Raw genomic sequence first — 23,702 nt, 5'->3', positions numbered from 1 at the left:
GTTCTGTCTTTAACAATCTGCTTACATTCTCTGGGCTCTAATGAAGTAGGCTATGATCCAAAATGAACTTCAAGGCCACTGCCTACTATGTCCTAAAAAGTCATGTAAAAAGAAGACATAATGGGGCATTTTAAAGTAAGGAATTTCTATATTTGTGTAACAATTTACAGCTTGCAAAGAATTTTCACATCTCTCATCTTGTAATCCTTCCAAAAACTCTAAGTTAGACTGGATTTGACCAAGATAATAAAAGTTTAAGGAGCATTTTGGTATAATGAAAAGTACTCTGCACCTAGTCAAAGTGAGTGAGTCCAAATACAGGTTCTACTTGAACTGTCACTTAACTTCCCTAAACTAAGGACTCTCATGTCACAGAAGGAAAAGTATCATCTAGATACCTCAATATTTGTAGAGAGGACTGAGCAGGGTACATAAAATATCTTAAACTTTCGAATACACTCACATAATAACTGTATCCAGGCAAGTATGAAAGTAAGACTCGAATCTGGGCCTTACTTGTGGACACAACCATTTTTCTGCTTCCCTTTTCACAGGAAAATTTCTTAGGAGTCTATTGTCACTGTCTCCATTCCCCAACTTCATATTCTCATTCCATCCTTCACCGATACTTCTCTACAATCTAGTTTCCATTCCCACTAAGACCACACTTGTCAAGGTCACTTAGGAACTCCTTATTACCAAATCTAGCAGATAATGTCAGTTACTCCTAAATATTTATCCCTGGCCCTAAACTCTCACTGAATTCCAGAGTACTACTATTACCTACCACCAAGTATGAAATCTCCACATAGATGTCTAATTGGCACCTCAAACTTAAAAAAATAGAACTCATGATTGTCCCACCAAACTTGCTCTCCCCTCCAGTCTTATCCATTTCAGTAAACTGCACCACCAATCTTCTAAGTGCTCAAGTCCTAGGATTTGCCTTGATCACATGCAGTCAGCAAGTCCTGCTGATTCAGTCTTCAAAACACAGCCCAAATCAATCTGTTTTTCTCTACTAATTTACTCTCCAGCCCAAGCCACGACCACCTCTCTCTCACCTATGCTAATACAACAGCCTCCAAAGGTCTCCTAAATTCTACCCTCATTACCCTTATCCTCAGAATCCAGTCCTCACACAGCAATGACAGTAATCTTTTTCAAAAGGCACTTCCCCCACTAACAGCCCTCCAATGGCTTTCTTTTACACCTAGAAACCCCTTACTCTGGCTTACAAACCCTTAAATGATTTAGACCCTGACTATCTCTGATCTCATTTTGCACCACTCTACTCCTTGCCCACTACATTCCAGCCACACTGACCTGTCTGCTCCTTACATGTGCCAAAAGCTTAAGGAGCTTTGTGTAACATGGTTCCCTACGGTAGAATGCTCATCTCTCTAATACTTGCCAAGGCTGACTCCTCTGTATGAAAATCTCAAAGGTTACCTACTCAAAGGATCCTTCCCTGACCGTGCAATGTAAAGCAACTCCTCAGTCTCTCCTTATTACATCACCTTTTAGTCTCTTTCATAGCACTTGTCTCTGACATTTTTATTTGTTTACTACTGATCTTTTCCCGCTAGACTGAGCTCCTGAGAGTAGAGACATCATCTGTCTTCTTTACTCTGTGAACCCTGAAAATTCGAGACAGGTCTCAGTTAATTTAGAAAGTTTATTCTGCAGGCTGGGCACAGTGGCTCATGCCTGTAATCCCAGCACTGTGGCAGGCTGAGGCAAGCGGATCACGTGAGGTCAGGAATTCAAGACAAGCCTGGCCAACATGGTAAAACCCCATCTATACTAAAAATACAAGAATTAGCCAGGTGTGGTGGCATGCACCTATAATCCCAGCTACTCAGGAGGCTGAGGAAAGAGAATCATTTGAACCCGGGAGGTGGAGGTTGCAGTGAGCTGAGATCATGCCACTGCACTCCAGCCTGGGTGACAGAGCGAGACTCCATCTCAAAAAAAAAAAAAAAAAAAAGTTTATTTTATTTTGCCAATGTTGAGGACGCTCCCATGACACAGCCTCAGGAAGTCCTGACAACATGTGCCCAAGGTGGTTGAGGCACAGCTTAGTTGTATACATTTTGGGGAGATATGAGACACCGATCAATACATGTAAGAAGTATGTTGGTTTGGTCTGGAAAGGCAGGACAACTTGAAGCAAAGGCAGGAAGACTCCAATCGGGGAGGGGCTTCCAGGTTACAGATAGGTGAGAGACCAATGGCTGCATTGCATTCTTTGGAGTTTCTGATCAGCCTTTCCAAGGGAGGCAATCAGATATGTATCTATCTCAGTGAGCAGAGGGATGACTTTGAATAGAATGGAAGGCAGGTTTGCCCTAAGCAGTTCCCAACTTGACTTTTCCCTTTAGTTTAGGAAATGGGGACCCCAAGATTTAATTCCTTACACAACTCTTACACAGCAGGGGTCCCCAACCCCTAGGCTACAAGCCATTTCCCGTGGCCTTTTAGGAACCTGGCCTCACAGCAGGAGGTGAGGGGCTGGAAAGCTTCATCTGTGTTTACAGCTGCTCCCCACTGCTTGCATTACCACCTGAGCTCCGCCTCCTGTAAAATCAGCGGTGGCATTAGATTCTCATAGAAGCCTGAACCCTGTTGTGATCTAGGCTGCACGCTCCTTATGAGAATCTAATGCCTGATGGTCTGCCACTGTCTCCCATCACTCCCACACGGGACAGTCTAGCTGCGGGAAAAACAAGCTCAGGGCTCCCACTGATTCTACACTGAGTTACATAATTACTGCATTATATATTGCAATGTAGTAATAATAGAAATAAAGTGCACAATAAATGTAATACGCTTGGATCATCCCGAAACCATCCACTCTACCCCCCGCCCACCAGTCCATGGAAAAACTGTCTTCCATGAAACCAGTGGTATTGCCAGCACCTAAAATAGCGCCCGGCAAAAGTAAAGCGTATTCAGTAAATATCTGCCAAATAAGTCAACATCAAAATTAAGTCAGAGATAGAAATGTCTTTCCCTGACCTCCCCAGGCTTATGATATTAACTCCTTTGTTCTTTTGTTTCTGATATAGTATATGACACAACTGTTTACTGCCTGTCTTCCCTCTTGAACTATGAAACTTCTTAAGATGGGGAAGCCTTCCTTAGAATCCATTTTGTATCTACAACACCAAGCATGGTCTGGGATGCAAAGTAAGAGCTCAAAAACTGCTCAAAAACTGCTGCTAGGGCCAGGCATGGTGGCTCAAGCCTGTAATTCCAACACTTAGGGAGGCCGAGGCAGGCGGATCACTTGAGGTCAGGAGTTCGAGACCAGCCTGGCCAACATGGTAAAACCCCATCTCTGCTTAAAAAAAATATAACAATTAGCTGGGCATAGTGGTATACGCTGTAATCCCAGCTACTCCACAGGCTGACACAGAAGAATTGCTTGAACCTGGGAGGCGGAGGTTCCAGTGAGCGGAGATTGCACCACCACATGCCAGCCTGGCGACAGAACAAGACTGTCTCCAAAAAAAAAAAAAGACGAAAACAAAAAAACTTCTGTTGAGTGAGGATGACAGGAGCAGCTAACATGCTCTGAGTGCTTACTACATGCAATACAATATTTCCCATTGATTATCTCTTTAATCCTGACAACAATACTGGAAGATACATATGATTATTTTCCCCATTTGGCAGATGACAAAACAGAGCGGTTATAATTAATTTATCCATGTTCATATAGTTAATAAATGGCAGAGTCAGATTAAATTTATTCTGCCTGACACCTAAGTCAATGCTCTTACCCACAGTGTCTGAATGAGCCATAAACTGTTCTCAAATAAATGCATGATAGCACTTAAATGCCAAAGCCAAGTATTTCAACACAGATAGTACATTATACTCTACAACGTTTGACGATATTAAGAAACTGTCAAGAAATAGGAAAGAACATGGAGCCTTGCTACATTCCAGAAGCAATAAAAAGAATGATTACAATTGGAGTACTTTCCAAATACTCAGAACCTTTCTGAGTAGAAAAGTCTCAATAAAACAAAACTGATAACTGAAAAAGCTTAACTGATAACATGGGAAAAGTTCCCAACATATGTTACTAATATGGCCCTTAAAAAAAGGTATAGTTGATAGCTGAGAAGGAGTGTTAATAAAATCTTAACTGCCATAACACAAAGAAGCATTTTTAATCAAACAGCAATCTATTTCCTTAAAATTATTTTGAAAATGTAAAGGCAGGCAACGTGTTGTATCACTACACTGCTTTTTTCCCGCCAGCATTAAGTAGACCAACCTTTAAATAAAATCACAAGGAACCCATCCTAGCTTAACTCTACCCCAATGGATGACTTTCCTAAGAAAACAGGAAAATCTTACCATTATGGGAAGTAGAGTTGGGGGAAAAAGCCAGTGAAAGCCTGCCACACTGCTGGTCTCTTATTGCACCCATGAAAAAATACCAATGAGAATCTTCCCAAAGTGATAAAAAGATGACATTTTAATTGCTAAGTTGCTACTTTAGCACTGTCTCCTAGTTAGCAGTCCACTTTAGTCATTTCAGTAATGTTTGTCAAAATTCACAGAACCATACATCTAAAACGGGTGAATTTTACTGAGTGTAAACTACACCTCAACAAATTTGACTTTCTAAAAAGAGACAAAATACTATAAACATCACAAAATTTTTTTGAAGTCCTCAGTTAAAAAAAAAAATCTAGATTTGTTTTGTAACCTCACCAAAGAGTACAAAGTTCTAAAGCTTTAAAAAACAAGTAGTTGAAAATAGATGCTGGACTTTCTCTGAGGTTTTTAAGTTTTAGGATCTCTGCTTTAAAAATATGATGATGACCATCCCAAGAAGTGTAACAGTCTTTCAAGAACATGAAATATCTCGAATGCATCCAGATTAAAATAAGAGTCACTCTATACCATCACAGTCCAAGTATCATTATGAAAGAGAGGCTATACACAATACGGCAGTATAAAACTCGAAGGAGAATTTTTTAAGCCTACATTTTATCATTCAACATCAGAAACATCCAAATGCCCCAAATTTAAACCAAATGAGTTACAAATCTGAAAAGCAGGTATACGTGTAAAATGACACTATTACATTACAGTAAATGAAGATTTTTAAAAATTTATTTACAGTCTATATATTGACTGTAGTTTTACCTTTTGCTAAAGGAAACTATAATATAAAGTCACATTTTCAAGCATGGTAGGGTAATAAAATTAAGTACATCATTTAAAAAATACTTATTTTATGTTTATTCTGTGCCAGGAAAAGTTCTACAGACCGGCAATCCAGCAATGAACTAAATAAAATGAACAAAATACATTATATTTTACTAAAATTTTGTTTTCCTTATAATACAAATACACAAATCTAATAATAAAGCCTACAGAGTCAAACTGCTTAGTCCCTCGTGCTTTTCAGAGGCTCAGTGAATTTTTTTTTTTTCCTTGAGATGGAATTTTGCTCTCGTTGCCCAGGTTGGAGTACAATGGCACGATCTCAGCTCACCGCAACCTCCGCCTCCCAGGTTCAAGTAATTCTCCTGCCTCAGCCTCCCAGTAGCTGGGATTACAGGCATGTGCCACCACACCTGGCTAATTTTGTATTTTTAGCAGAGACAGGGTTTATCTGTGTTGGTCAGGCTGGTCTCGAACTCCTGATCTCAGGTGATCCACCCGCCTCAGCCTCCCAAAGTACTGGGATTACAGGCGTGAGCCACCGCACCCGGCAGCTCAGTGACATTTTAACCAAACGTCAATGTTATGTCCTAAGCAATATAACCTAAGCAGAGACAACCACTAAAGATGAGGGTATTAGATTTTAAAGGATAAAAAGGCAATATTTCTCTTAATAGGAAGAGCCTAGAAAATAAAGAAGTAACTCAGAACATTTTAAAGGACTTTAAACAGTTTGAAAATTCCAAAGTGAACAACTTCAGGAGAAAAGTGCCTCTCTTTCCACTCAAATGCTTATCAACTTAGGACAGGAAAAACTTCCAAGTCTTCCAACCATTCCTATCACAGTAGGCTAGGCAGATGATCAACAAGTTCACTCATCTCGACTTAACACTAATTTTATTTCTTACTTTACAGTAGCAAAGCTCATGTTTGAGTGTTTATACCCAAAGTCAGAATATCACCTTAACTTCTATTGCCTGCTTATTAAAGTTTACTTAAGTTTTTCTTGCTGAATTTGGTCAGGGATCAATTAAAGCATTTTCGCCACATATTCTCTACCACGAAAAATATTCTAACCATCTCTTGGCAAAAAATCAAATAAGTTTTCCAGTAATGCTGCCTAGTTGGATATAGCGTGTGGTAAAATCACACAAGCAAATGATTATAACATGAAAAAGACTGGATGAAAAATTGCTAAGGTTTTAAAGAAAATTAACCTTTAGGAAATAAAGACTGAAAATAAATACTGAGTAAATAAATACTGAAAATATTTCAGGTGCAGTACTGTATTTGCGAAACCAGATGCATCTCCTAGATGCATCACACATAAGTGCTGAAAGTGTGAAGTGTGAAGAAAAAAGTTTTAAAGCAGGAAACTTCCTAAACTTGAAATTTCATATGCTTTCTGCAATGCAGTTCTAATATAGTTCTAAATGCATTCTTTTTTATTCACTATCCTTTTAGTCAGGAATGTTAGGAATATCATATTACAAACAATCGAAGGTTAAATCCAAACATTAACATCTCTTATGTAATGACTAACAGCAATACTACTACTAATCTCTCCTGTGCCAGACTGAAACAGTTCCAGTTTCTGGTCATATTAATAACTACAAACATTCTCAAAGGTTTGTCCTTAAGTATCACAAATCCAAAAGATGATATAAAAGGCAATAAACCCATCTTCAATTTCATCCCATTTTTATAATAGACAAATGCCTGTATGTATCATCAGAATTACACTGCTCTCAGAGACCACCACATTCAGCAATGCTAAGTGCACACAGTAAAGTCTTCAAAGCCTAAAGAACAATTTTCCTCATCTTTATGTGTCCGCAGTTGGATCCTTCCAGTGGGTTCGTGGTCTTGCTGACTTCAAGAATGAAGCGCAGACCTTCGCGGTGTTACAGCTCTTAAAGGTGGCGTGGACCCAAAGAGTGAGCAGCAACAAGATTTACTGTGAAGAGTAAAAGAATAAAGCTTCCACAGTGTGGAAGGAGACCCCACGAGGTTGCTGCTGCTGGCTGGGGTGGCCAGCTTTTATTCCCTCATTTGTCCCCCTCCATGTCCTGCTGATTGGTCCATTTAACAGAGTGCTAATAGGTCCACTTTACAGAGTGCTGATTGGTCCGTTTTACAGGGTGCTGACGGGTCCGTTTTACAAACCTCTAGCTGGCCACAGAGCCCTGATTGGTGCATTTTTAGAGTGCTGACTGGCGCATTTTACAATCCTCTCGTAAGACCGAAAAGTTCTCCAAGTCCCCACCCAACCCAGAAGTCCAGCTGGCTTCACCTCTCAATTCCCTCTCTAAACAGGACACCCCAACTGCTGCTGGGAATTGGACGACGCCCACTCTAGCTACTTCCTGCTGGATAGGGGCAAAGAAGGGGCCCTGCAGTGGTAGTGTCCTCCAAAGGGGAATTCTCTAGGCCAGCCAAAGCGACAACGGTCTGGCTTTTAAAGCCACGATAACTCGGGGTTGGGGGATGGGGGGAACAAAACAAAACCACGGGTGGTTTTTTCTTTCAGATGGGAAACACACAGGCATCAACAGGCTCACCCTTGAAACTCATCCTAAGCCACTGGGACCAATTTGACCTGCAAACCCTGAAAAAGAGGTGGCTCATTTTTTTCTGCACTACGGCTTGGCCCCAATATTCTCTCTCTGATGGGGAAAAATGGCCACCTGAGGGAAGTATAAATTACAATACTATCCTGCAGCTTGACCTTTTCTGTAAGAAGGAAGACAAATGGAGTGAAATACCTTATGTCCAAGCTTTCTTTTCATTGAAGGATAATCCACGACTATGCAAAGCTTGCAATGTTGTGGAGGAGGACCTCTGAGCTTACCTCCATATCCCAGCCTTCCTATAGCTCCACTTCCTATTAATGATAAGCCTCCTCTAATCTCCCCCCTCCCCAGAAGGAAACAAGCAAAGAAATCTCCAAAGGACCACAAAAACTCCCAGGCTATTGGTTACGTCCCCTTCAAGCTGTAGGGGGAGGGGAATTTGGCCCAACCCAGGTACATGTCCCCTTCTCTCTCTCTGATTTAAAGCAGATGACGGTAGACCTGGGGAAGTTTTCAGATGATCCTGATAGGCACATAGATGTCCTACAGGGTCTAGGGCAAACCTTCGACCTCACTTGGAGAGATGTCATGCTATTGTTAGATCAAACCCTGGCCTTTAATGAAAAGAATGCAGCTTTAGCTGCAGCCCGAGAGTTTGCAGATACCTGGTATTTTAGTCAAGTAAATGACAGAATGACAGTCGAAGAAAGGGACAAATTCCCTACTGGTCAGCAAGCCATCCTCAGTATGGATCCCCACTAGGTTCTCGACTCAGATCATGGAGACTGGAGTCGCAACCATCTGCTGACCTGTGTTCTGGAAGAACTAAGGATAATTAGGAAAAAGCCCACGAATTACTCAATGATGTCCACCACAACTCAGGGAAAGGAAGAAAATCCTACCGCCTTCCTCGAGCAGCTAAGGGAAGCCTTAAGAAAATATACTACCCTGTTACCCGACTCACTCGAGGGTCAATTGATCCTAAAAGATAAGTTTATTACCCAGTCAGCCGCAGATATCAGGAGAAAGCTCCAAAATCTAGCCCTGGTCCCTGAACAAAATTTGGAGGCATTATTAAACCTGGCAACCTTGGTATTCTATAGTAGGGACCAAGAGGAACAGACTGAAAGGAAAAGCGAGATAAGAGAAAGGCCACAGCCTTAGTCATGGCCCTCAAACAGACCTTGGTGGTTCAGAAAGGACAGAAAATGGAGCAGGCCAATCATCTGGTAGGGCTGGTTATCAGTTTGGTTTGCAAGGACACTTTAAAATAACGATTGTCCAATGAGAAACAAGCTACCCCCTCGCCCATGTCCACTATGCTAAGGCAATCACTGGAAGGCGCACTGCCCCAGAGGACAAAGGTTCTCTGGGCCAGAAGCCCCCAACCAGATGATCCAACAACAGGACTGAGGGTGCCCGGGGCAAGCGTCAGTTCATGTCATCACCCTCACTGAACCGCAGGTACGTTTAACCATTGAGGGCCAGGAAATTGACTTCCTCCTGGACACTGGCACGGCTTTCTCGGTGTTAAACTCCTATCCCAGATGGCTGTCCTCAAGGTCCATTACCATCCAAGGCTCAGTGTTAATCTCCTGTCCCGGACAGCTGTCCTCAAGGTCCATTACCATCCGAGGGATCCCAGGACAGCCTGTAACCAGGTATTTCTCCTACCTCCTCAGTGGTAATTGGGAGACTCTGCTCTTTTCACATGCCTTTCTTATTATGCTGAAAGTTCCATACCCTTATTAAGGAGGGACGTATTAGCCAAAGCTGGAGCTATCATCTGCATGAATATGGGGACAAATTACCCATTTGTTGTCCCCTACTTGAGGAGGGAATCAACCCTGAAGTCTGGGCATTGGAAGGACAATTTGGAAGGGCAAAAAATGCCCGCCCTCTCCAAATAAGGCTAAAAGACCCCACCATTTTTCCTTATCAAAGGCAATATCCCTTAAGACCTGAAGTTCATAAAGGATTACATCATATTGTTAGATATCTAAAAGCTCAAGGTTTAGTAAGAAAATGCAGCAGTCCCTGCAACACCCCAATTCTAGGAGTACAAAAACCGGTCAGTGGAGACTAGTGCAAGATCTTAAGACTTATCAATGAGGCAGTAATTCCTCTATACCCAGTTGTACCCAACCCCTATATCCTGCTCTCTCAAATACCAGAGGAAGCAGAATGGTTCACAGTTCTGGACCTCAAGGATGCCTTCTTCTGTATTCCCCTGCACTCTGACTCCCCTGCAGTTTCTCTTTGCCTTTGAGGATCCCACAGACCACACGTCCCAACTTACGTGAACGGTCTTGCCCCAAGGGTTCAGAGATAGCCCTCATCTGTTTGGTCAGGCACTGGCCCAAGATCTAGGCCACTTCTCAAGCCCAGGCACTCTGGTCCTTCAATATGTGGATGATTTACTTTTGGCTACCAGTTCAGAAGCCTCATGCCAGCAAGCTACTGTAGATCTCTTGAACTTTCTAGCTAATCAAGGGTATAAGGCATCTAAATCAAAGGCCCAGCTCTGCCTATGACAAGTCAAGTATCTAGGCCTAATCTTAGCCAGAGGAACCAGGGCCCTCAGCAAGGAACGAATACAGCCTATGCTGGCTTATCCTCACCCTAAGATACTAAAACAGTTGCAGGGGTTCCTTGGAATCACCGGCTTTCGCCAACTATGGATCCCCAGATACAGCGAGATAGCCAGGCCCCTCTATACTCTAATCAAGGAGACCCAGAGGGCAAATACTCATCTAGTAGAATGGGAACCAGAGGCAGAAACAGCCTTCAAAACCTTAAAGTAGGCCCTAGTATAAGCTCCAGCCTTAAGCCTTCCCACAGGACAAAACTTCTCTTTATACGTCTCAGAGAGAGCAGGAATAGTTCTTGGAGTCCTTACTCCAACTCGTGGGACAACCTCACAACCAGTGGCAAAAGGCTGGCCTGTTTACAGGTAGTTGCGGTGGTGGCCATCTTAGTATGAGAGGCTATCAAAATAATACTAGGAAAGAATCTCACTGTCTGGACTACTCATGATGTAAATGGCAAACTAGGTGCCAAAGGAAGTTTATGGCTATCAGAAAACTGCCTGCTTAGATACCAGGCACTACTCCTCGAGGGACCGGTGCTTCAAATATGCACGTGTGTGGCCCTCAACCCTGCCACTTTTCTCCCAGTGGATGGGGAACTAACCAAGCATGACTGCCAACAAATTATAGTCCAGACTTATGCCGCCCGAGAGGATCTCTTAGAAGTCCCCTTAGCTAATCCTGACTTTAACCTATATACCGATGGAAGTTCATTTGTAGAGAATGAGATACAAGGGGCAGGTTATGCCATAGTTAGTGATGTAACAGTACTTAAAAGTAAGCCTCTTCCCCACAGGGACCAGCGGCCAGATAGCAGAACTAGTGGCACTTACCCAAGTCTTAGAACTGGGAAAGGGAAAAAGAAGAAAATGTGTACACAGATAACAAGTATGCTTATCAAATCCTACATGCCCATGCTGCAACATGGAAAGAAAGGGGGTTCCTAACCTCTGGGGGAACCCCATTAAATACCACAAGGAAATCACGGAGTTATTGCATGCAGTGCAAAAACCCAAGGAGGTGGCAGTCTTACACTGCTGAAGCCATCAAGAAGGGAAAGGAGAGGGGAGAACAGCAGCACAAGCAGCTGGCAGAGGCAAGGAAAGACCAGCAGAGAGGAGAGAGAAAGAGAAAGAGGAACAGACAAAGAGGGAGTCAGAAAGAGAGAAACGGAGAGAGGAAGAGACAGACAAAGAAGTCAGAAAGACAGAAAGAGAAAGAGGAGAAAGAGAGAGAGAGAGAGAGAGAGGAAGAGACAAAGAGACAAAAAGAGAGATAGCAGTAGTAAAGAAAAAACAGTATACCCTATTCCTTTAAAAGCCAGGGTAAATTTCTGTCCACCCAGCCAAGGCATATTCTTCTTATGTGGAACTTCGACCTATATCTGCCTCCCCACCAACTGGACAGGCACCTGCACCTTAGTCTTCCTAACTCCCAACATTAACATTGCCCCAGGAAATCAGACTCTATCAGTGCCTCTTCAAAGCTCAAGTCCGTCAGCGCAGAGCCATACAACTAATACCCCTATTTATAGGGTTAGGAATGGTCACTGCTACAGGAATTGGAATAGCAGGTTTATCTACTTCATTATCCTACTACCACACACTCTCAAACGATTTCTCAGACAGTTTGCAAGAAATAACAAAATCTATCCTTACTCTACAATCCCAGATAGACTCTTTGGCAGCGCTGACTCTCCAAAACTGCCAAGGCCTAGACTTCCTCACTGCTGAGAAAGGAGGACTACGCACCTTCTTAGGGGAAGAGTGTTGCTTTTACACTAACCAGTGAGGGATAGTACGAGACGCCACCTGGCCTTTACAGGAAAAGGCTTCTGAAATCAGACGCCTTTCAAACTCTCATATCAACCTCTGGAGCTGGGTGACATGGCTTCTCCCCTTTCTAGGTCCCATAACAGCCATCTTGCTATTACTCGCCATCGGGCCCTGTATTTTTAACCTCCTTGTCAACTTTGTTTCCTCCAGAATCGATGCCATCAAGCTGCAGATGGTCTTACAAATGGAACCCCAAATGAGTTCAACTAACGACTTCTACTGAGGACCCCTGGACCGACCCACAGACCCTTTGGCTGACCTACAGAGTTTCCCTCATGGCTACAAGGTCAACCAACTCTTTGTCAAGACCCCACAGCTGAATGGCTTTCCTCTCTTGTCAATCCTTGGCTCAGCCTGGAAGTACAGGAGAAGAGGAAGCTGGTTCCAGGCAAACCAATGCTCCCAACTCTGAAGAGTCGGGGGTTGTTAGGGAGCCCTTTCCCAGAAAGCCTGACACCCGTGTCTTTAGTCCGGCAGCCCTGCTAGTTGCTTTTAACTGGCCAACAGGTGCCCAGTGTTTAGCCCCTGAATTCTAAGGAAAAACAGGACAGAATAGCAAGCGAAAGGGGTCCAATGGTACTCACCACTTGGCGATAGTCCCATCTGGGTCGCCAACATGTGTCCAGAGTTGATTCCTTCCTGTGGGTTCATGGTCTCACTGACTTCAAGAATGAAGCCGCAGACCTTCGCGGTGAGTGTTACAGCTCTTAAAGGTGGCATGGACCCAAAGAGTGAGCAGCAGCAAGATTTACTGTGAAGAAAGAACAAAGCTTCCACAGCGTGGCAGGGGACCCAACTGGCCTGCAGCTGCTGGCTGGGGTGGCCAGTTTTTATTCCCTTATTTGTGCCCGCCCATGTCCTGCTGATTGGTCCATTTTACAGAGTGCTGATTGGTCCATTTTACAAACCTCTAGCTAGCCACAGAGCACTGATTGGTGCTTTTTTACAGAATGCTGATTGGCGCATTTTACAATCCTTTCATTTACACCATGTTTTAGAAACAACCACAGAAAACTGTGTGAGAACACAATCTTCTGGGCAGGATGAACAGAAATACTATCAAGGATACAGCTTAAAAGACAGAAGAGAGTTGTACTGGGCCAACCAATCAGGTTTGGCTGGGAAATGGTAAATCATCTGACAGTATATACAAAGAAAAATACTTAAGCCAGTAACAGACATTCTTGTAGGCCAAAATGTATTCAAATGAAAACAAGATTCCTCTTTTTAATCATACTACTCAAGCACTTTCTACTTTAAAATATTTATATTTAATATAAATATTGAATATTAATTTTACCATCTAAAAATTTTCAATTCTGCTTTTCTACAACTATATCCTCTTATCTGTTGAATGATCTCTACTTGTCTCTACTTACATCTATTATTGTACATTTTATCATAAAATCCAAATGCACTTCTATATTTCAAATTCAGAGAAATTAAAATAAGGCACACAGTCATACAAATTTCGAACCCATTCAAATTCAGAGATAATCTTTTGTTGTTTTAGATTATTATTTCCCCAGAAAGTTAGAGGAGAACAAATTAAATTCCATCTGACTACTTATTAAGGAATTTCTACATGCTAGACAGACCACCAATCAATTGTAATCTATATACTAGCACCAAACTGGAGAAAATGAAACTTTAAAAAAATTCTCATTTAAGCACTTAAAATAATTAGGAATAAATCCAATAAAAGATGTCCAACATGTCCTACACTGAAAACTACAAAACACTGCTGAGAGAAACTAAAGAACCTTAAAAAATAATAACATACACCATTTTCAAGGACCGGAAGACTCAATATTTTTAAAATGGCAATTCTCTCCCAAATCATCTATATACTTAATACAATGCCAACTGAAATTCCAGCAGGCTTTTTGATAGAAACTGACACTATTAATACCAAAATTTATGGAAATGCAAAGAATCTAGAGTAACCAAAATTTACCATAAAGCCACAGTAATCAAATGTAGTACTGGCATAAGCATAGATACACAGGGCCAGGTGTGGTGGCTCACACATGTAATCCAGCACTTTGGGAGGTGCAGGCAGGTGGATCACCTGAGGTCAGGAGTTCCAGACCAGCCTGGCCAACATGGTGAAACCCCATCTCTACTAAAAATATGAAAATTAGCTGGGCATGGTAGTGCATACCTGTAATCCCAGCTACTCATGAGGCTGAGGCAGGAGAATCGCTTGAACCTGGGAGGCGGACGCTGCAGTGACCCAAGATCATGCCATTGCCCTCCAACCTGGGTGACAGAGCAAGACTCTGTCTCAAAAAAAAAAATAGTATAGGTATACAGATCAATGCAATAATAAAAAGACCTACTCATTTATGAAAAACTGATTTTCAACAAAGGTCAAAGTAATTAAATGAGGAAAGGATAGTCTTTTTACCAAATGGTGCTTGAACAACTGGATATTCATATGGGAGAGGAGAACTTGAACTTTTACCTCACATCATACACAAAAATTAACTTGAAATAGATCATAGGCTTAAATATAGTATCTAAAACTGTAAGGCTTCCAAAATAAACACAGGTGAAAATCTTTACAACCTTGGTGTAGCTAAATACTTCTTAAGACACAAAAAGCATTAACCATAAGTAAAAAGTGATAAACTAGACTCAACAAAATTAAAAAACATCTGCTCTTCCAAAGACTGTTAAGAAAATGAAAGGCAAGCTACAGAACAAAAGAATACAGTCATCTCTCGGTATCCTTTCCTTGGGGGACTGGTTTCAAGAACCCCTCTCTACCCTCCTAATCCACCCAAAACTGAACACCAAAATCTGAGGATGCTCAAGTCCCTTATTAAAAAAAAAAAAAAAATCATATTTGCATATAACCTATGCACATCTTCCTTACACTTTAAATCAATCTCTAGATTATTCAGAATACCTAATATGATTAAATGCTATATAAACAGCTGTTATACTGTACTTTTTATTTGTATTATTTTTATTCTCATATTGTTTTTTAACCAAACATTTTCTACCTTAGATTTGTTAAATCCGTGGATGTGGAACCCTCAGAAAAGGAGGGCTGACTGTATATTCAAAATTCACACGGCTGACAAAGTACTTGTATCCACAACATATAAAGAACTTGTAACTCAGTAATTTTTAAAAACGTTATTTTCAAAATGAATTAAGAATCAGACACCTCATCTAATAAAAGGATATACAAATTGCTAATAAACACATGAAAAAGTGTTCAACATCATTTGCTATCAGAAAAATGCAAGTAAGGCGAGGCATGGTGGCTGACACCTATAATCCCAGCACTTTGGGAGACGGAGACAGGAGGATCACTTGAGCCCCAGATTTAAAGACCAGCCTGGGCACATAGCAAGATCTCGTCTCTACATAAAAGTTGTTACAAAATAAAATTAGCTGGGTTTGGTGGCGTGCACCTATAGGCCCAGCTACTTGGGAGGCTGGGGTGGAAGGATTCCTTGAGCCTGGGAAGTCAAGGCTGCAGTGAGCCAGGATCACATCAACCTGGGCAACAGACAAGACCCTGTCTCAAAACAAAAAGCAAAGCATTCAAAAAGAAAAATGTAAATAAAAACCACAATAAGATATCAATTCACACTTAAAAAAAAAAAAACAGTTAAAATTAAAAACACAGCATATAACATAGATGAGATTACAGGAAGATAAAATGGCACAATCAGTTTGAAAAACTCTTTAACTTACTAAGAAACTGCAAAATATACACCATATGACTCAGCTATTCTACTCCTATTTGCTCAAGAGAAATAAAAACTTAAGTCCACAAAAAGACTTGTACATCAATGTTCATTGCCACTTTAATCATAATAGCCAAATAACTGGAAACCCAAATATCAGGTCAACAAAGAAACAAATTGTGGTGTAGCCATACCACAGTGAATACTACTCAGCAATAAAAGGCAACAAACTACTGGAACACAAAGCAACATGGAAGACTCTCAAAAACATGCGGAGTGAAAGCAGCCAGACATTAAAGAATATGTACAGTATGATTCCATTTACACACACAAAAAAAATTTTTTTGAGACCAAGTCTCACTCTGTCACTAGGCTGGACTGCAGTGGTATGATCCTGGCCCACCGCAGCCTCAAACTCCTGGCTCAAGAGATCCTCCCACCTCAGCCTCTCAAAGTGATGGGAATATGGGCATGAGCCACCTTGCCCAGCCCACTTACATGAAATTCTAAGAGACAAAACGAAGGTATACAAATCAGTGGTTTCCCTGAACCAGAGGAGGGGAGGGGTGTGATGCACTGACTGTGAGGGACACAAGGAAGGTTTTGGAGATAACAGAAATTCCATTACCTTGATTAGGATGATGGTTATCTGGGTATGTACATTATCAAAAGTTATCTAACTGCACCCTTAAAACAAGTATATTTCGTTGTTTAAATTATACTTCAATAAAGTTGATTTTAAATCCTAATAAAACAACAATAAAGTTTATTTACAAGCCTAGATCACACAAAATTTTGAGAAACTATTATTCGAGTCATATTATTTGTCTTTTGGCCAAGTAATAGTAGCCTCCTAAACAGTCTTCCTTCAATGAACACTCCCTAGTCTTTACTCCCTCAAAGTAAACACGGACTAATTCATAACCATTCTGGTTTCTCCAACCAAAAGCCCTTCTTGTTACCTACTTCAAAAGCGTATTATTATTGCCTATTACCATAAAAATGTATTAATAGAAGTTACCATGTTACCATGTGCCAGATAAGGTGAGCTTTTATAAATATTCTCATTTAACTTTAAAACTCTGCCTGTTACGGCCGGGCGCGGTGGCTCAAGCCTGTAATCCCAGCACTTTGGGAAGCCGAGACGGGCGGATCACGAGGTCGGGAGATCTAGACCATCCTGGCTAACACGGTGAAACCCCGTCTCTACTAAAAAAATACAAAAAACTAGCCGGGCGAGGTGGCGGGCGCCTGTAGTCCCAGCTACTCGGGAGGCTGAGGCAGGAGAATGGCGTGAACCCGGGAGGCGGAGCTTGCAGTGAGCTGAGATCCGGCCACTGCACTCCAGCCTGGGCGACAGAGCGAGACTCCGTCTCAAAAAAAAAAAAAAAAACTCTGCCTGTTACATAGGTAGCATTATCTCTATTTACCAATGAGAAGATTGAGGTTTTGTAAAACTTTCTGGATAATCTCCCTAAGGTTACACAATGTACAAAACAGAGAAGCAAGAAATGGCCTATTATACAACACTGCCTCCCACAAAAGTAAGTAGTTCCCTTCTTCCTACACCATGATGTTCTCTCTCTGAAGGAGAAGGTGAACTGTTACTTTACTACTGAAGACAACTTTGAACAAAGCCCAGTAGTTCACCCTTCACTTATCATCTCAAACAATCCTTAAGAACAGGGTCCCGTTTTACAGATAAAGAAACTGAGGTTCATGGAGATAATGCAATTCATCAAAACACAAACTTAAGTGGAAGACCCTGAATTCAAATCGTTATCTCTCTGACTTCAAAGTCCATGCTTTTACCACCATCTTACAGGACTTCAGTAAAGGCAGAAACAATGCATTATAGCCACTGGTAGTGGTCAAAGCTAAAAACACAATGTCTTTAAAGAAGGAAAGTCTTTCTACAGCTCTTTTACAGCCATATTACAATGGTTATCCTCATTTCCCAAGATCTATAATAATGACTGAGTATTGTTTTTGAAACAAAGATTAGTACCCAGAAGGGTTTTGGATTTGGAATTGTTTCAGATTTTGGAATACTTGTATATACATAATAAAATATAATGGGGATATAACCCAAGTCTAAACACAAAATGCATTTTGTTTCATAGCCTGCAGGTAAATTTATACAATGTTTTGTAATTGTGTGCATGAAACAAAGTTCTGACTGCAACTTGTCACTGGAAGTCAGGTGTGGAATTTTCCACTTGCAGCGTCAAAAAGTTTCAGGTTTGGGAGCATTTCAGATTTCAGATTTTTGGATCAGAGATGCTCAATCTGTACATAAAAATGCTAATATAAGGAACAACAGTTCTAAATATTATAGCCAGGGAAATCCTGAAAAATCTAGGATTATATATTTTGTGCCAAAATATATCAAATATGTAAAGACTTCCTTCCATAAATCATCTGTACTATAATACCACATAACCCACTGTTTAAACTACTTCAAAAGTAAAATCTGTTCAGATAAAACATGTGGCCTGTACAGTTAACCTTTCAGGCAAAATCAAAACCCTGCTTTCAAGTGATAAAGCACCTTTCTCCCATTATTAAATAGCAATCATTCCAGGCTCTATCTCATCTCACATATTACCCTCCAGAACACAAGTCTGTTTTGTTTTTTTGTTTGTTTGTTTTTTGCTTTATAATGCTGCAGACAGAAAATTCAAGGAAGTGGTTAGTTATCTTTCTCAATATTACAAGTCTAAGAAATCTAAAAATAAACTTCTATCTACAATCTTTCTCAATATTGCCCAATTCCACTAAATCATAAGGCCTTCTTCTGACCACCAGTATGAGAAAGAAAAGGAATAAAAAGAAAAACTTAGAACATACATGTGAAGGCCTCCGCAGCAACACACCTTAGACTACAAGTGTAATAAAAACTCTCTTAAGAGGAAAGAAAAAGAGTCTTCACACTTAAACTAAGTGATTTACAGTGTTTTATATCACACACCTCAGAAAGTTAAGACAACTTTAACGACACACATCCCCTAAAGTCAAAATTAAAAGTCTCAAATGTTAGAACATATATGTGATAATAGCTGGATGACCAAACACATGTAAGTATGCTCAAGTTTTAAAACAAGATATCAATCAATCAACCATCTGCTTCTCTAGTTTCCAAGGTCTGTAGCCAGCAATGCAAAAAACCAGCAATCTGTTTCCTCATTAATGTATATCCTCAAACTGTCTGCAATCCAATTTCTTTTTTAAGTGAAAGCAGGTTTATTAGAGAAGAAACTGCAATCTAATTTCTATTTAAATAGTGAGAGAAATGACATTTGACTGAGACCTACAAAATACACTCTGTATCTACTCTTCTAGGTTCTATTTCTGGATCAAGTAATCCACCAAACATATCACAGAGGTCACAAACTTGAATATATGAAGCAGCCTAGTGAAGGACAAAAAGACTGTAATTGTGCTTAACAAGAAACCATGAACTGCTTTTAAAAATTACAATTCAAAAACTCAAAACACTCTGTTAACATTAATATGGTTATTGGGTATGTATATAATAAAATTAAATTTGATCCCTACCTCACATCACACACTGAAAAAAAAAAATTTCCAGATAGAATCGAGACCCAAATATTTAAAAAAAGAAAAAAAAGAAAAAAAAAAAAAAACTTCTAAAACTTAAAAAAAAAAAATTGGTGGGGACACAGTGGTTCACATCTGTAATCCCAGCACTTTGGGAGGCTGAGGCAGGAGGATCATTTGAGGCCAGGAGTTTGAGACCAGCCTGGGCAACATAGTGAGATCCTGTCTTCACAAAATTAAATTAAATTAATCATGTGTGGTAGCACATGCCTCTAGTCTTAGCTACTAGAGAGGCTGAGGTGGTAGGATTACTTGAGCCCTGTCTCAAACAAAAAACCAAACAAATCTATTCCATACTCCAAGGTTATTAAGATTCTCCTATTTATTTATTTATTTATTTATGAGACAGAGTCTTGCTCTGTCACCCAGGCTGGAGTGCAGTGGCTCAATCACGGCTCACTGCAGCCTTGACCAAGCGATCCTCCCACCTCAGTCCCCGGCAAGCACTACCACACTTGGCTAATTTTTAAATTTTTTTGTAGAGACAGGTCTCGCTCAGTTGCCCAGGCTGGTCTCAAACCCTTGGGCTCAAGCAAACTTCCTATCTCTGCCTCCCAAAGTACTGAGATTACAGCCATGAGCCACCACACCCAGCCGAATTTCTTTTAAATTGTTTTTTATTTTTGTTTAATTGTGTACTGAAAAAAATTAAAGCAACGCAACACACATACCACTCCAGTGGCAACTATTATATATTTTCAGACCCTTCTATATGCATATATAGATTACATATACCATATACATATGTGCCCGCAAAAATTTTGCACCATAAGATACACTGTGCATGTTTTCTCTGCAACATACTTTTTAAAAAACTTAATTAGTATATAGTAGGCATTTTCATGTCACAATGTATAGCTCTAGCTTATTCTCTTAATGTCTACAAAAAAAATTCTAAGTCTGGATACATATAATAACATATTTTTAACATTTAGATTGTTTTAACTTTTCTCACTAGTCAAGCAGTGTCAGAGAGCATCTTTGTACACCAATTTGAGACTTCATGTAAGAGTTCCTAAGAGTTTTTAATAAACATTTTAAAGACAATTCACAAGAAGGCTTACTAACCCAGGAAGTTTTGAATAGCAGCGTAGGAGCCAAGGGAAAACTTCTCCTTTGCTCTTTAATGGTTCACTTAAAAACCAACTCACAAAAGAGAAATCAACTGAAGAAATGGAGTAACAAATCTATTAATGTGCATGAGAAAAACGAGAGTGATCACCCTAGATTTCTTAAATAAAACACAAACAAGAAAATAGTGATATATTTTATAATAATCATTTATATTTAACAAAACAAACCATATAAAAAGTTAAGAGATAAGTCACACAGACTGAGAAAAGACAGTTGCAATTCACTTAACAAACATAATCAGAGTATGTAATGAACTTAAAACTTTCTAAAATCAATTTAGAAAGACCACCCAAATGGCTGTGGAAGGAAAAGAACAGTCAATTCAAGAAACAAACACTTGAACAGACATCTAACATTTGAAAACATACTCAACCCCATAATCAAAATAAAAATTAAGACAATGTGGTACCATTTCACACTCATCTGATTTGTAAACATAAAAAATCTGGGCCGGGCGCGGTGGCTCAAGCCTGTAATCCCAGCACTTTGGGAGGCCGAGACGGGTGGATCACGAGGTCAGGAGATCGAGACCATCCTGGCTAACACAGTGAAACCCCGTCTCTACTAAAAAAATACAAAAAAAAAAAACTAGCCGGGCAAGGTGGCGGGCGCCTGTAGTCCCAGCTACTCGGGAGGCTGAGGCAGGAGAATGGCCTGAACCCGGGAGGCGGAGCTTGCAGTGAGCTGAGATCCGGCCACTGCACTCCAGCAAGGGGGACAGAGTGAGACTCCGTCTCAAAAAAAATAAAATAAAATAAAAATAAAAAAATAAATAAATAAATAAAATAAAATAAAAAATCTGACAATGCCATGAATCATAACAATCGGAAGATAGCAAATCTAGTGCTAAAATATGCAAAGTGACAGCAAATTTGACAATATCCAATACAGATAAAAAAATTCCCATAACCTCCAAAATCTTCAGCCCAATAATTGCACTTCTGGGTAATTCACCAGAGAGCTTCATTTCAAACTTAATAACCACATACATACACACAGAAATAAAAATTTCACAAAACATTTTATCCTTATTGTTTGCAATACAACCTGATACTTTTCTATTCTAATTCCTAAACTGATTTCACAATCCATTAGGGAGTCACGACATGCAGAGTTTTTTTTCGTTTGTTCATTTGTTTTTTAAAATGGAGTTTCGCTCGTCACCCAAACTGGAGTGCAATGGCGCCATCTTGGTTCACTACAACCTCTGCCTCCCAGGTTCAAGTGATTCTCCTGCCTCAGCCTTCTGAGTACCTGGGATTTCAGGCACCCGCCACCCCGCCCAGCTAATGTTTGTATTTTTAGTAGACATAGAGTTTCACCATGTTGGCCAGGTTGGTCTCAAACTCCTGACCTCAGGTGATCCATCCACGTCAGCCTCCCAAAGTGCTGATATTACAGGCTCAAGCCACCGTGCCCGGCCACAACATGCAGTTTTTAAAACTTGCCAAAAATCTTAAATGTAAGCACAATGATTCCTAATAAGGAATGTTCAATGTAACATTGTTTTTAATACATGAAAACCTGGAAACAATCTAAATGCCTATCCAACATGAGAATAAATAAATTTAATCTGGCTATATTCATACAATAGAAAATAATTTTACAGCAGATAAAAGTAATGACTATTAGAGTGGGTCATATGAAACTGTCATTTTTGTAGGTCAAAAATGGTAACGCATCAGCAGTTTCATATAAATCAAAAAAATTTAATGAAAGACAAATTATAGAATAGGCAGAATATATCATTTACATCAAATCTGAAAATATGCAAAGCAATACTATGATTTGTTTGTGAATATATACCTGTGCAGTAATTATATAAAAACATGTATTAAAAATGATTAAGCCGGCCGGGCGCGGTGGTTCAAGCCTGTAATCCCAGCACTTTGGGAGGCCGAGACGGGCGGATCACGAGGTCAGGAGATCGAGACCATCCTGGCTAACACGGTGAAACCCCGTCTCTACTAAAAAAAATACAGAAAACTAGCCGGGCGCGGTGGCGGGCGCCTGTAGTCCCAACTACTCGGGAGGCTGAGGCAGGAGAATGGCGTGAACCCGGGAGGCGGAGCTTGCAGTGAGCTGAGATCTGGCCACTGCAATCCAGCCTGGGCGGCAGAGCGAGACTCCGTCTCAAAAAAAAAAAAAAAAAATGATTAGGCCAGGAGTGGTGGCTCACACCCGTAATCCCAGCACTTTTGGGAGGCCAAGGTGGACGGACTGCTTGAGCACAGGAGACCAGCCTGGGCAACAGGCGAAACCCAACCTCTACAAAAAATACAAACATTAGCCGGGCACACTGGTGTACGCCTCTATTCCCAGCTACTTGGAAGGCTGAAGTGGGAGGACTGCTTGAGCAAAGGAGATGGGCTGCAGTGAGCCATGATCATTCCCCTGTACTCTAGACCGGGTGACAGTGTGAGACCCTGTCTCGGAAAAAAAAAAAAAAAAATGATCAACACCATACTCAGAATAACAGTTAACTTCTGGGAAGAAAGTAAACTGTAATCCAAGAAGTTGCTTCAACTGTACATGATATTTTCCTCAAAAAAATGAGAAATATGGGAACATGCTAAGATGTGCTACCGCTGTATGGTTAATGTACGAATGTTAATTATATTGGTCTCTGTAGACTCATGTATGTTTGAAATATTTTAAGAAAAAAAAAAACCTATATTGGCCAAATAAAACACACATCTGCAGCCTAAATTCAAATCAACCCCTAAAACATATTTCATTGGCTTGAAATCTTAATGTTTAGCCCTCACTTTTTTTTTTTTAATCTAGGGCCACTAACAACAACAAAACAGCTTTTGTACAATGTCCAGTTTAAACAGTTTCTTAAAATCTGTCAAGAGAGGATTTCACCCCTGAAAAATGGGTCTTGTTCCTCCTTTTAGTTTAGTGCTATGTATTTTACCATATTTCCATTTTTACCCTCGCTGCCAAGCAAATTCAAACCCAATTTTTATTCTTAGTCATTGAATTATGTTGTCACTTGGGAAAAGAATATATGCTTTGTCCTTTCCCTGATTTCTTCTTTTTACACAT

The 23,702-nt window shown here is 40.5% G+C and overlaps 1 protein-coding gene across 14 annotated transcripts in view; it reads right to left on the bottom strand.

The window, feature by feature from the left end:
- The window catches only part of ADIPOR2 (adiponectin receptor 2), a 102,904-nt gene that overhangs the window by 67,603 nt on the left and 11,599 nt on the right, over window positions 1-23,702 (bottom strand). For 2 of the 14 annotated variants that reach the window (XM_077952726.1, XM_028828901.2), the window contains exon 2: window positions 12,774-12,940. The gene's annotated coding sequence lies outside the window, so the exon portion shown is untranslated. 14 annotated transcript variants of the gene reach the window in all.

Source organism: Macaca mulatta, chromosome 11, assembly GCF_049350105.2.
Source record: "Macaca mulatta isolate MMU2019108-1 chromosome 11, T2T-MMU8v2.0, whole genome shotgun sequence".
NCBI classification, from domain to species: domain Eukaryota; kingdom Metazoa; phylum Chordata; class Mammalia; order Primates; family Cercopithecidae; genus Macaca; species Macaca mulatta.
The sequence above is the reverse complement of the archived record's forward strand: the minus strand, read 5'-3'. Positions and strand labels throughout refer to the sequence as shown.